This window comes from Pagrus major, chromosome 18, assembly GCF_040436345.1.
Source record: "Pagrus major chromosome 18, Pma_NU_1.0".
Lineage (NCBI taxonomy): Eukaryota > Metazoa > Chordata > Actinopteri > Spariformes > Sparidae > Pagrus > Pagrus major.
The window spans coordinates 10,582,772-10,595,748 of record NC_133232.1 but is presented as its reverse complement, the minus strand read 5'-3'; the positions used below and the strand labels follow the sequence as shown (position 1 = coordinate 10,595,748).

Below are 12,977 nucleotides of genomic sequence, written 5' to 3'. Positions count from 1 at the left end.
ATAGCTTTTTCAGTGAAATATTTTCTGTTTGGTATTTCATACCTTGGTTCCAGTGTTTATAGCATTTGGCAAAAACCTTAAATTTTCGACCATGCTATACAGAGGGAGGTCCTTAGGAACTAAACCCAGCGATGGACTTTGTAATATTTGCAGCCTTCCACTGCAGGTTGACTTACAACGTTAGCATTAGCCGCTTTCTCAATGAGAAAAACTTCCCCTTCTTTGGCCAATTAACTTCCGTTTAAGGTTCCCTCATTCATGTGATAAGCACCACAGCGAGGAGCCATGAAGAAGCGACATAAGGAGGTCAAATCGGCAGGCAAATCTGTTTAGAGCGCCTTATTTTTTTAATTTAAATATCGATATTTGGCGCCAGTGAATCGATACTCCGATCGCACGAGGAAGGACAACGATATATTGCCATATTGATATTTTGTCCCACCCCAAATCAGCATGTTAACATGGTCAGTGTGAGAATGTGGATGATTTAAAAGGCCCCTTATCAGACAGTGAAAAAAAGTAGTCTGTTCCCTGCAATTAGGCAAGTGTTGTTAGAGTTTGTGTAATGTGGGAGAGAATAAGAAAAGAAGTTTATTGCTGCTCAATGCATGCTCAACCTTAAATCTTGTTGTCTTGCTTTTTATTTTATTATTACACCTGCCCAGTTAGGCGAACCCAAGGCATTAGTTACATCGGTGACGGCAGTGTTTCTTTACTGCAGAACGCTGTTAGTGCGTTTCTTTCAATCATGCCATTGTTATTTAGCTTTCTCAGTATAGCTAGCCGGCTAACGAGGAGACGAAAACCCAGAGCAGTGGGTCAAAGCGACAGTGGGAAACAGGTGTGACTACAGAAGTGATCTAACTCTGTGTAGGATCATGTGTCATTTAGACTTGTCTGTCTGCATCATTCCACCATTTATGTAGGGTAAAATATAGCTCAAAATATTAATATTAATATGGAATGAAATACTTGGCTTCTTCCCTGAAGTCTCTGTGCTCTCTCCTCTCGCAGGTTCCCATGGATGGTGGTTGAGCCCTGCTGCTGTGGTCCTCCTTGACTTCTACCATCATCATCATTCTTCTTCTTATTATTATTATTATTATTATTATTGTTATTATTAATCATAATAATACTCATCTTAATTATTAATGCTGTCATTACTGCTGTAGCTGCTATATCCCCCCTCCCCCGTCTCTCCCACTGCTTCTCCCCCCTCCCTCTCTCTCTCCCTCTCTCTCTGTCTCTTGCTCAACCCAACCGATTGAAGCAGACCCTAACCCTAACCCACACCATTGAGTCTGGTTCTGCTCTGAGGTATCTGCCTGTTAAAAGGCAGTTTTTTCTCGCTACTGTTGCCAAGAGCTCATGGGGGAAATGTTGGGTCTCTGTAAATAAATTAATAAAGAAGTATGGTTTAGATTTGTGTCATGAGATGACTTTTGTTGTGAATTGGCGCTATACAAATAAAGATTGATTGATTGATTGATGCCGTTAATAAATATAACTCTAAATACTGTAATTTTTACTAATCTACTGACAAAACATGAGACAGCAACACAATAGAAATCTGGGTCGAAGGATACCTAAAACATTAGAGTGTGCCTGCACCATTCAGAGCTGAGTGTATTAAGAGTAAACTGGAAAGTGTTTAGTTGTCATATTTACAGTCGCCTACTGTCAACATCAACTACATCAGCTCGGAGAAAGCACATATACATGGGGTTGGCATGGCTGTTGAGGTTTAAGGGGCAAAAAGGAGGAGTAGGTGTTATGTCGTTCCTCCATTAAGCCTTTCTTGGTCTGTTCACTCTGCATGTGGGGCTGTTTTGGGGCCTGCATGTGTCTCTCTCTCCATATCTCTCTCGTTTCATGCAGCCCTCTCATCGGCGTGCAGGCAGGTCAGTCCTGATATTGTTGTGTCAGGACAACAACGTTGAAAAAGCTTCTTGCTGGTTTACCAAGCATGCTCTGGGTTGCTAACATACACCGATCAGGCATAACATTTTGACCACCTGCCTAATATTGTGAAGGTTCCCCTTGTGCAGCCAAAACAGCTCTGACCTGTCAAGACATGGACTTAAGACCTCTGCGGGTGTCCTGTGGTGTCTGGCACCAGGGCGTTTTATAGTGGATCCATGGATCAGACCTGCTCCAGCACGTCTTACAGATGGTGGGCCTTTTATTGTGTTCTTCGAGCTGATCCTGAGCAGTGTTTGCGGTGTGTCAGGGCACATTGTCCTGCTGGGGGCCCACTGCCATCGGGTTAGTGTTGTTGTGATGAGGGGGTGTACTTGGTCCACAACAGTGTTTGGATGAGTGGTGCGTGTCAAGTGGCATTCACTTGGATGCCAGCACCCAAGGTTTCCCAGCAGAACATCGCATTGTAATGAGATGATCAATGTTATTCACGTCACCTGTCAGTGGTTTTAATGTTGTGGCTGATTGGTGTATCCATGTATTGATACATTGGTATATTAAAGGGCACATTAAAACGAAACAACCACAAAATGAGCATACACGCAGACAATGGCACCTGGGGGGTCTAAGGTGCTTTGGCCCTGTTCTGTGTTTGTAAAATTCACACTTCCCTCTGAATCTGGGCCATGTGTGAAAAACTGAGGGTACTGATAGTTTAGCGGGTAGGTCCTGTAGGCTCCATCCATTTGGCATTCAGATGTTTCTGATAAATGTCTTTGTGGAGCCAGTTTTATAGCTCTTTGAGTGAAGTCCTATGGCCACCAGACTGTGAAAAGTTTTTCTCCGTTTATATACCAAATAAAAACAGGGTTTGCTCTGACAGATCCCCCATTCACAGCAATGCAGCTGATCGGGCAATTTGTAGATGTGAGGAGCAACATGGTGCTGATGGTTATAACAATACTTTTCACTGCGTGAATGGTTGACTGTTAGTGTTCCTTCCACTCATTTTCTACTGATTTTACTCTCTTAATTGTGCATCTAAATAGATGACTATGCAACCTGAGCTTTAACCAGGGGCTTTGAGATTGTACTCTCAGTATTGCTTATAAGCTAGGGTATTTAAGAATATTTAACATCTTCTTCTATTCAAAAAGTTCTAAAAAGGGGGAGTAAATTATTGAAATGTAGCTCCGTGCACAGGAACAATTCAATCCTTGTATTTCATGTATTTAGTGAAACTGAGGAGCGTCTAACTCGGATTGGTTATTATAGCTGTACATGTTAGTAGTGCCGCTTGACCTGCGGGTAAAATTGCAGGATTCAAAGAGTGCAAATAGGAGAAAGAAATCAAATTCAGAACTGTCTGCCCTATAGACCAAATCACTCTGACATTGCTGTAACAACAACAGCCACCTTCGGGTAGAAAACAGGCAGTTAATTTCCATTGTGAAGATATTAATAAAATTGGTGAACTTGTTTATCTCTGTTATCATTTTCAGCCATAACTGTAAAATGTAAAGATATATTGTCAAACACAATGGTCCGACCTATCTGGCATTTCTGTTCAGCTTATTTCATGTACTATATTACTTTGTTAGCGTCTTTGATATATCCACACAACAGCAACCTTTTTTGCTAACTTGCTAGTTTGCACCCCGATGTGCTGGCTTGATCGCATGGCTGTCAACTTATTATTGGCGTTTGGTGAGTTTAAAGTAAGTAGCTGCTGCCTGAAAAATAACTTGAACTGCTTTGCCCCTTTTTTAACAGACTGTAAATAACCGTATAACGGGACACTTGAAACCACTCATCTGAGCAGACGGATGTCTGCGCACAACACAGACCACTTCACTTGCGCTCAGAAATGTCTGTTGTACAAACTGCATGGCGTACAGTTCCTCGCTTAAAGAGTGTGTGTTTACATGTGCTCAACCATTTGGCTGTTTTATATACCTAATGTCTGGTCTGTTAAATGACTAAAGGCCTCGTTTTGGCTCGGTTCGTTTTAGTAAATGTACCCAATCTTTATTATCACATCTCTACAGCTTGACTGAGAGGAGTTTTGGGTCCCCTGCATGACTGATGTTGCAGATTGAATTTGTCTCTGCTCACACTTGATGTAATATGCCCTAGTTCAGCACAGGATAGCTTGGTTTCACAAGTTAGGACAACAAAATTGTCTATTATCACGTTAGAAGACTTGGGGTGCTACTCACACTATGTGGGTTGGTTATTTTTTATTTATTTATTTATTTAATTTTTTTCTTTATCTGTGCTTTTTTACTTTGTCTTGTTTTTCCCTATTATGCTACGACACGGGTCACACTCATCATTCTCTTGTCTACTTTTACACTTGCCTTTAATATACAAATTATGAAGATGACTTACTCAGAGGTGGCAGTGGCCAGGGCTAAGTACCCTAAATCGCATATTGTAAGGTTACATTATGAAAAAAAGGCAGACAGGCAAGATGACAAATGTAGCTCTTAGATATTTAACATGGAACACTAATGGCATCAATGCACTATCAAAATGTAAAAAGGTTTTAAACTTTCTGAGGAATCATAAAATAGACATAGCTCTATTACAGGAGACACATCTAACAGATCGTGAACATGCTAAACTAACCTGACAATGGCAGGGTCAGGCATTTTATGCATCCTTCACATCCCAATCAACGGGAGTAGCCACACTGATTGATAGGAACGTCCCTTTGCATGTAGATAGCGTTGAGAAAGACAAAGAAGGCAGATACTTGATACTTAAAGGCTCTATAGCCGGTGAACCTATCACATTGGTTAATGCTTACGGCCCCAATTATGACTGTCCTCAATTCTTCCAAAATTTGTTTCTCATGCTTACATGTCCTTCTAATGAGCTCATTATAGGCGGTGATATGAATTTAGTTCTGGACCCGGAAAGGGACAGGTCTTCATCTGACCCCAAAACTCTAACCCAAGCAGCCAAGGCATTTAAAAGAGAACTGGCTGACTTCAAACTGGTAGACGCTTGGAGGGAAACACATAAAACACTACGTGAGTACTCATTCTATTCACATGCTCATAATAGCTATTCCAGAATTGATGTTTTTCTTACTCATATTGAAAAAATCCACCTTGTAATCTCATGTGAATACCTAGCTATGACTCACTCAGACCACGCTCCTCTCATGTTCCACATAGCTCATGAGAACACCTCAAAAAATGTAAGACTATGGCGATTCCCCACACACCTGCTTAATGACTCAGACTAAGTCAAACGTATCAAGATCTATATTGGCAACTTTCTTAGCACTAATAAGGGGACTGCCTCACCATCCATAGTGTGGGAATCCTTAAAGGCTTACCTGAGAGGTGTGACTATAAGTCATGCATCATGGAAAAAGAAGCAACACCTGTTACAAACCAGGACACCTGAATCAGAAATACGGACTCTTGAGAGGGAACATTTTCAGACACGTAATGAAGGGACCTTCAATGCTTTAAATAACAAAAGGACTGAATATAACATGCTAACAACTTGAACGGTTAAAAAACACTATGGCCAGAACTAAAAGACAATATTACGAACACGGGGACAAATGTGGAAAATTGTTAGCCTGGCAGACCCGAAAAGAGGATAGCTCAAGATGCATCCCCTCAATTAAGAACAAGGCAGGTGCCACTATAGTCCATGATCCCAAACTAGTCAATGAGGCTTTTAGGGAAAATCAACACTTTTCTGGGGCAGATTACTGTGCCAGGGGTGATGGCTTCCCTATGGATTTTTATAAAACTTTTGCATCTGATCTTATTACACCACTGATGGATATGTTTGAACATACAATCGAGATGGACCAGCAACCCAAAACATTAGAACAGGCCTTGGTTATAGTCCTACCGAAGCCAGGCAAGGACCCAAAATTGTGCAGATCCTATAGGCCCATTTCCATTTTATCATCAGAGTACAAGATATTTATCAAGGTCATAGCCACTAGATTGGAGAATGTAATACCTAGCCTTAAAAATAAGGATCAGACTGGTTTCATAAAAAATCGCTTTTCCTATGACAACATACGCAGACTCCTAAATATAATTCATTGTGCTCAAGACATCAACACCCCTGTAATTGCTCTTTCATTAGACGCCGAAAAGGCATTTGATCGCCTGGAGTGGCCCTTCCTTTTCGCAGTTTTGGAAAAAATGAACTTTGGCCCAAATTTAATACGAATGATTCAGATACTCCACCGTAACCCATCAGCAATGATCCAAACATATGCTAATATATCATCTCTTTTCCCCTTGTCACGTGGCACACATCAGGGTTGTCCCCTGACTCCTCTGCTCTTCGCTTTGGCAGTCGAGCCCCTCGCAATTGCTATAAGGGCACACCCTACTGTAGAGGGCGTCATGGTGGAGCTGGAAAAGCACGTCAAATATCTATATGCCGATGATATCTTACTGTACCTAACTAATGCAGCATCGTCACTTCCTGCCCTCTGCGATCTATTAGATGAATATGGCTGTGTCTCGGGCTACAAAATAAACGTCAATAAAAGTATGATATTGCCTCTAAATAATGCTGCCCACCATCTACCAAGAGACAACATCTTATTTTGGTGGGAGCCTCATAAAATATGTTATCTTGGTGTGCAAATACCTAACCAATTAGATCAGGTTTTCACTCTCAATTGTGGCCCCCTGCTTAAAAAGGTAGAAGTGGATATGGAAAGGTGGAAGTCCCTACCTATATCCCTAATTGGACGAGTAAACTGTATAAAGATGAATATCCTACCCAAATTTACTTACCTATTTCAAGCACTCCCAACCCCAATTTCGAAAGCATTCTTTAAAAAATTGGACAGCCAGATTTCTAGATTCCTGTGGAATGGTAAAGCACTGAGAGTCAAGCTTAAAACTTTTTGTTGTCTCACTGAGCAGGGAGGGCTTAACCTACCCAACTTCCATTTATACTATATGGCTGCCCAATCCAAAGCTATTTGGACTTGGATTAAAAATCTAGAAATGGAAACAAATTGAACAATCTCAGACAACTGAAGTGCTGTCAAGTATTCCATTTATCCCCTCTTACCACAGGCTGGAAAATGTAAAAAGATTTTTTTCGCAGTTTAATCTTATACACAGAACTTATTACACACCTGAACGCCTCCATAAAATAAGCAGGACATACTCAGAAGAGGCCGTTTCTTTTTGACAAACGCTGGGGAAATTTGGAGCCTTTTTACAAGATAGACCTTCTCTTAATGATGATGTCCATACTTGAAGCTACACAATAGGGCCCTTCTGACACCTTACCTGGCCAGGTGCACTGCAATCTTACTCAAGTACTATGACCCGTGTACATAGCATGTATATCTCATGTATATAAGAGTTGTTGCTTTTTTTTGTTTGTTTTTTTTTCATCTGCTTTCATTTTTATTTGTTTTTATTTTTATTTCTTTGAGAGAGTGTATCTTTCTTCCTAATGTAACTGATACAATTGTGTACTCATCTTTTGATATCTCGCTGGCATCCTTGTTACTGTCACCATTACTGCTATTGTGTTATGTGGGGGGTGGGGTGGGGGGATCATGTTTGACTCTGTACTTAATGTCCTCTGTCGCTGTATGGGAGAAAAAGGAAAATTCAATAAATATATTGTTTAAAAAAAAAAAACTTGCTAGTTTGCTAGTTTAGTTCTCCAACCTAACTTTAGTGAAAGTGTTGTTATTATTGATATATGTGTGGTGGAGTATACTCCCCTAGTGCAGAGCAAGGTGTAGTGCTGGTGAATGCAGCCTTGACTCAACTCCTCCCCCAACAAATTCCCTAATCAGGGCCAAGCTATAAGGTACCTGTGCGCCATTGTTCTGTCTCTGCTGTTGCTGGCAGTGTTTGGTGTCCCAGCGGCTGTCCATGTGAGGAATCCCTGTTTGCCCCTTACCAGTGCTTTCTGTGTTTATGTCTGGTGCATGACTGGTTCATCTGCACAATAACACTGCTGTTTTGCCCACATTTTTACATTTAGTTTGCCTCAACCATTTAGTTTGCATTCTGCAATTGTTTTGCCCTTTTGCCTTTAGTTTAGTTTTGTGTTTTAAACCAACTGGGTTACCTTACTTTACTTTAAAACACATTTTTTGAAGAAAATATATATATATTCATGTAGTTTGAAATCTGATATTTGAGAATATATAAGTGATCACTAACTTTTTCAACTATTTCACTGTTTTTTTGAACATCGTCTCTGACCTGCACCATAAATATGTCCTATGGTGTGACGTAAAAAAAAATAAGGAAAAAACCCTTAAATACTACACAAATAGCATTAGACAGATTCATCTTAATTGTGAGACACTTATTTTCATATAGTGTTATTTATTTGATGAGAAATTATGAATAACACTATTTTTTCCCCATGACTTGTTGAATGTTTTCAATAAATGCAATAAATGTGAGTCAAACTTTGATGTCAACCTTTCAAAACTGTTGAAAAAATTATAATAATTCAAGGTGAATGATGATTATATATCCCCTAATGCAATCCTCAACCTTTTTTTAAGATATTTTTTGACATACAAATACATTTTTATTTTAATTAATGTAGCTATTGCATTTAAAAACACTGAAAATGGTCAAGGGAATAAAAATTGTTTTAAAAAAAATCTTATTTAATTGTTTAAAATGCTTCTTAAAGAGACCTTGTCCTCCGGTGTGACATATTTGTCCTTCAGTGTGACAGCTAAAGGTGTCACACCGAAGGACATTTCTGTCACACTAAAGGACATTTCAGCCTTTTGTGTGAGTTAATGACCATGCTATTCCTAGCTAACCTGTCTTTAGCAGTTAGCAGTTAGCATTTGTATAATTTTCCATAATTATGTAGTTTAACCAACAGTTTTTAAGTGAAAAATATAATTTAGTGACGTCACACCAAAGGACAACAAAACTGAACACTTTCATAGTGGTTCAGAAAAAGTTAAATATTTGAATAATGCTGAGACAAGAACTTACCATGTACTCATGTCTGGCTGTGTCCGAAATCACTCACTCATTCACTACTCCCTACTCCCTACATGGGGAGATAAATGTAGTGGACTATATAGTGAGCTCAACTGAAAATCTTTCGGACACTTTCGGACACTACTCTTGGCGGCGTTAATTACGTCATCGCTGTCGCACAATTAAAACGTACCACATTAATGTCATCTTTCCTCCCGTCCGTCCGTCATTTTCCCATCAGCGCAATGCCAGAGAATTTCTGGCAATGCATGATGGGATATCTTGCTTCGGTTAGTGACCATCGGATGTTCACTACATTTCGCGGTGCATTGTGGGACACAATGAGTGCACTATATAGTGAATATCAATAATCACTAAACATTCGGACACCACTACAAAATGGCGTAGTCACTATATAGTGCACTATATAGTGAGTAGGGGGTGATTTCGGACACAGCCATTGGCTTCATAGGAGGCTTCAGTAACAGGGATTTGAATGGGGTCCTTCAATTAAATAAAGTTGTTCGTGGAACTGCCCAATTTAAAATCAGAATAAGGTGTCACACTGAAGGACATGTTTTTTTTGTGACAAAATGTATCAAGTTCCTATGCATTTAGAAATATATGGATGAAAAAAATGATTGCCATTTATTAAAATAAACACTTGTAAAATTATGCCAGACTTATTTATAAACATTTTATGCTTTTTAAAAAAAACTTATAAAAGTTGTAATTTATTTAACTATGCATGTGACAGTCACACCATAGGACAATTTTGAGATTTGACTCAAAAATTTAAAAAATCTAATAACAAAGCAGTTTTTATAGCAACAGGTCCATGTAAAACAAATAAATGTTTAAACATTTACTGTATTTTAAATGACGAGAATACTAATTATATTCATTTTTATCTTCTGTGACAGTGATGTCAACAATATAGGTTCAAATATATCGTCCCCAGGTGGCGTTTAGCTTCCCCCTGAATTTTCCCCCCTTAGTGCCCCTCGCCACATATGAAAACATTAAACATGCATTTTAGATTAATTAGATGTATACACTGTGAAATAACAAAATGAAAAAATGCAGTTAAATTGTATAAAAGATGAAAAATGCTGATGCAGGGTTTTTTTTACCCCCTGTTGTCCGTCTTGCTAATGTTGAGCTGGGCAGTGCATTTCTTCTCTGTGTCTTGCTCTCTGTGTTCTGTGACTCTGTGCCTGACAGAAGTGAGAGAGTGAAGTATAACTATTCATTGTTTGATAAACGCTAATGGGCAGCTGTGTTTATAAAGTGCAGCTCTAAATGGATAACCGCGTCGTGCGTGAAGAGGCATGAGAGGTGACATCAGAGCTAAGCTTACTTGACTTGGACCATGAGCTGGTTTTCTACCAAACCTTCTTTGGCTAATGTCATGTTGCAGGAGAATAAAGTTGATGAGGTGCGACTCAGACTCACTCAGCAACTGGAAATCAGAGACTGTGGCTAACTCCTAACATCCGAGATCAAACTATTGCATGGCTGACAGGACACAGGACTCTGGTAAGAGGAGAGGAGGAGGACTCAAATGCAATCAGAGTGGATGGACAGTGTTCACCACATGTCGAATTTCTGATGCTAAGATGTCAACCATATTATCTGCCCAGGGAATTCACCAGTGTGTTTTTTTTTGTGTGGCTGTGTTCATTCCCCTGATGCAAACTCAAATTAAAGCTGCAAGCAGCGATGAACGGGCCCTCGCAGTCCACGCGCATTGGGGCGTGCTGCTGTCGGTATTAAAAAAGTACGCTAAAGTTCGTAGAACTCCCGGCAATATACATGAAGAACAAATAATGAGACAACTACACTGTGTGAACCTACAGACTCTTAAACAGAGGTTTGTATCCATTAGCAAGGCAGCACTGCCCTCTGTTGGAGAAAGCCTGAATTTACGATCAAAAGTGAATGCAGGCAAGCTGTTATTTCGTCATTTAGCAATAAAAGCACCACCTATTGGGCGATTTGCACCGAATTTTGCACAAACCGTCATCAGGCCATGGAACACAATTAGCAAAAGTTTTGTGGTAATGAGACCGTATTTCGGCAAGATATGCAAGACTGTCTGTTTGGAACAAAATGTACAGGAAGTTGTTATTTAATAACTTGAGTATTCTTTGGCATATCACAATTCTTTTTACAACTTTTTGTCAGGAGGGTCCACAGATGGACATTGCACATGGCAATGTAGTGTGAAAGTGGGCGGGGACTACATCACACAATTCAGCTGAATTCAGGGAACACGTAGATATGAGGTTTAAAAATGTGCGACATATTATGTGGGAGTTATCAGGCAAAAACGTTTTTGTCTTGATAATAGCGCCACCTGCTGGTCATTTTTGGTGTGTGAGTTACTATCAATCCTATGAATTTCATATCCATAAGTGTTATGGTGTGGGCACAGTGCCAAATATAAAATTAGACTGCCACTAAAGCGCCACCTAGTGGCGGATCGGCAACACCTTTGTCAGCTGTCCTCAGGAGGGCATTGGCAATAACTGTACCAAGTTTTGCGTTAATCCGACCAACCGATGTTGAGATATAAAATACTTGAATTAAAGAGTGCCACCTAGTGGTCATCGGCCAAAATTTTCAGAGCCTTAGGGTTTCATGTGGAAGTAGTAACCTGAGTTTCATGTCATTCGGACAGACCAATGTGGAGATATGCAACACTTCCTGTTTGGAACAAAATGTACAGGAATTTGTTATTTAATAACTTGAGAATTCTTTGGAATATCAAAATTCCTATGACAACTTTGTGTCGGGAGGGTCCACAGATGCTGTGTGCAAAGTTTGGTGCAAATTGGTGAAATTGCCTGGGAGGAGTTAGCAAAAGTATGTTTGCGACATTTTGCGAATTTGCGAAAAAATTAGGCCTATATATCACAAGATTCAACACAATTCAGGGAACGTGTGGATATAAGGTTTTTGAATGTGCAACAAAGTATGTGGGAGTTATGAGCCAAAACGCACTTTCCTTGATTATAGCGCCACCTAGTGGTGGAAGTTCACGACGACCATAGATTATCAAATTTTTCGCGAAGCCTAATGTGTTTGCCAAATAAAATCGCGTTTTCATCAACATTCAGGCAGTGAAAAATGCGATCATTTCGGACAAAGAAAAAAAAAATCATTCGAAAAACAATAGGGACCTCGCAGGTTTCCTGCTCGGGCCCTAATAATAATCATTAGAAAAACAATAGGGACCTCGCAGGTTTCCTGCTTGGGCCCTAAAAATACCAGTATGTCCACATAGCCACGAGAGGTAGAAATGGTCAAGGTACCATGTGTATACAAATACTCCTGTCAGCTACAAAGGCCTCCCACATCCTCACTTTGGCCTATCACATCTCATTTCCCTGCTTCGTCTGCCTCAACCCCATTCATTTTCAGTGTTTCCCAAGCATCCTGGCTGGCTTAACCTCACATATAATCGTTACCTTTTTCACCTTGCATATTATTACTATCTTTACATATCACCTTTCCACCATATATATTATTACTCCCTTGTTACTTTTGACATTGGGTGAGCTGAGACCTCAGCTGATTTAAGGGAAACTGTGTGGGCACAATAACATTCTATTCTCAGGACACTTATCAGTTTATCAGGCTGTTTGGACATCTGGTATTTACCAAAACCTGTGGCTACCCAAACTGGACCTTTGTCAAAACCACTAAAAGATCCAGAGCAGACAGAGAGGAGGAGACAAGAAAACGTAACATCGTCATTCCCTATGTCACGGGAACATCTGAGAAACTCAGGAGGATCTTTAATAAACATCATATCCCGGTTCACTTTAAACCTACCAACACATTGAGGCAGAAACTTGTCCATCCTAAGGACAAAACACCCAGGCATGAACAGAGTAATGTAGTTTATGCTATTCAATGCAGCCAGGCATGCGCAGATTTGTACATTGGGGAGACAAAACAACCTCTCCATAAACAAATGGCAAAACACAGGAGGGCAAACTCCTCAGGTCAAGACTCTGCTGTCCACGGAGGACAACAATGTTAACATCTTGGCCAGAGAAGACAGAT

At 40.0% G+C, this 12,977-nt stretch overlaps 1 protein-coding gene across 1 annotated transcript in view; it reads right to left on the bottom strand.

The window, feature by feature from the left end:
* The window catches only part of LOC141012755 (storkhead-box protein 2-like), a 131,729-nt gene that overhangs the window by 37,291 nt on the left and 81,461 nt on the right, over positions 1-12,977 (bottom strand). The window lies entirely within an intron of this gene.